Below are 2,517 nucleotides of genomic sequence, written 5' to 3'. Positions count from 1 at the left end.
CGGCTCCCCCCTCCCCACCCCTCCCGAGCTGGGACCCGGTGGAAACGCTCCCACACTGCGCCTGCTGCCAGCGCTCCCCAGGCCTTTATACGGCAGCCCCGGCATCACGTGGCGCCCGCCGCAGCCCCCACGGGGCACGATGAGGGACTGCCCGGCCCGGCCCGGTCCCCGGGGAGCGTGTCCCCCGCCCGAGATGCTTTCGAGGAAAGGCGCTGCCCGCTCCCCTGGCGCTCGGATGCCCCCGGCTTCGTCTGGAGCCGGCTGCTGTAGGAGGGGGGCTGTAGGATCGACGCTGGATAAAAGCCCCTCCCCGCCCCAAGCGCCCCGCGGTGCTGGAGGCTCTCAGACCCCATTCCTGCACGATGCTTTCCTCGGCCCGGGGGTCCCCGGAGGGTCCGTTCTCCCCCCGAGGGCTGCCCGTCCCCGAAGCTGGGGATGAGCTGCAGACCTCCCGCAGCGTCGCCGACAGGGACCCTCACTCCGTCAGGACCGAGCCCTCGGCCCCCTTGAGGGATGGTGTGAATTTGGGGATCCCCGCTCCCCTTCTCCGCGCGCTTACGTCACCGACACGTCACCGAGGCCGGAGCACCCCGCCTGGAAAGCCGCCTCCTCCGAGGGCTGCCACGGAAGGGATGCTGCGCCCGGCAGGTGCGGGCCGGAGGGTGAGGAGCGACACTCTGCCGAGCCTCTCCCCCCGCTAGAGATAACCAAAGCAAAGGCTGTGCGTGTCCGCGGGTGCTGGCACCGCCCCAGAGTGCTGCATCTCTGCCCGACGCGGCTGGCTCGGCCGGGTACCACTTTCCCAGGCGGCCCACCCACAGCCCGGCCAGGCCCCAGCATCCCTTCGGGAAGGGGAATATCCCGCGGCCTCGAGATCTCCTGTCCGCCGCTCTCCTGCCTCCGCTTCCCTGACGGCTGGCAGGAGGAGGTGGTGGGCAGCAGACACCAACCTTGTCGCGGGCTGCAGGCGAAGCAGGAGAATTTCCTTCGAAACAGAGGCACACCAGGTCCCCGGGAGCCACCGCAGCGTCTCCGCGGGTGGCAGAGCCCCGCTGCCCCCCTTGCAGCTGCCCTGGCGCAGTCCGGGGAGCACGGCCACGGCGGAAGCTGCCCAACCCATGTCCCGTAGGTGGCTGTGACAGCAGGTTGTCCCCGTCTCTATCGCGGACGCTTTGAACCACGCTCGCACTGTTAGGTTTTGGTTTGGTTCGGGTTTTTTTCCCTTGGAGGCTCTGCAAACACGTATCTGCTTTCCCGTGGGAGGATGCACGGGGAGGGAGGAAAGGGATGGGTTCCTCCAAGGGGGTACCTTGAGGAGATGTCCCCCCGCCAGGGCCACGTTCAGCAGTGTGAGAATCCGCGGTGATGAATTGCCAGTCTCTGCCGTTAACAGGTGCGAACATTTGGTGATAAAATCTCCAGCACTAATACCGGGGAGCCGGGCCAAACAGCTGCGCGGCCCCGCTTCCAAATGCCGCTCACAATTACTCAAGCCCTAACGACTCGGTGCACAGGCTCGGTGAATTCGGGGGGACCCCGAGGAGAGGGCAGAAGCGGACGTCTCCGTCCGCACATCTCCAGTGGAAGCAGCGATTGCAGAGCCGGAGCCTCTGCGCGGAGTCGGTCGGATCCTCCTTCCTCGCCGCCAGCGCGGACATCAGGGAGAATTTCTCGATCGGAGGGGAAAAGCAGAGGGGGAAACTGTGCTGAGAGTTTCTCGGGAAGGTGGGAAGTCTGTCCCCCGGGGCGTGTGTCAGCTCTGGGGGAACTTTCCTTAGCTTTCACTTTTATACTTCTTCGATGCTCCTAACCTGTGTTCACAACGCATACACATATATCTCCCTCTCAGATGTTTGCGTGTGTATATATATTCAACTTTACCTACATTTATTCTCTTTCTTTTCACGATGTTTTTTTTTTTTCATATATACATGTATATTTAATTGCCTAACACGGACAAATGCCTCGGAGATGCCGCATCTTTCCTACCAACACTTTAAACTCTCCGTTCATCAGCCCGGTGGAAAAGCGATGGGAAGAACAAATGGAAGGGAGCAGAGAGGGAAAAGACCCGAGCCGCTTTCCATTTTTATTAAGTAAAATAATAGTTATGCCTCCCCTACATAAACGAAAGTGTCATAAAAAATTCCGAAGCAGCTGCCAGAGATTTCGACCACACACACAACGGGGCGATTGAATTTCCACTTGGTGCATTTCATGGCAGCGAGGAACCGCCGGGAGCTGCGCCTTGTGTCTCTGCAGGGCGGCGAAGGGGAGGGCAGGGGGGCAGCAAAATGACGCGCTGCGAGCGGCCGGGGGCAGAGGACACCGCCCGGGGGATGCTCCGGGGGATGCTCCGGGGGAGAAGATGCTCGGCCGCCCCCCGAGCCCCAGCGGAGCCCGGTCGCAGGGCGGCTGCCTCCCGATCGCTCCGTCTGGAGGCTGGTCCCGCACGGCTCGAAGTGAAACACATGTGGGTGTCTGCTGCCTGCCCACCCCTGCCCTGCCCCGGCTGCC

Source organism: Parus major, chromosome 8 (genome assembly GCF_001522545.3).
Source record: "Parus major isolate Abel chromosome 8, Parus_major1.1, whole genome shotgun sequence".
NCBI lineage: Eukaryota > Metazoa > Chordata > Aves > Passeriformes > Paridae > Parus > Parus major.
Note: the sequence above shows the minus strand (reverse complement) of the source record.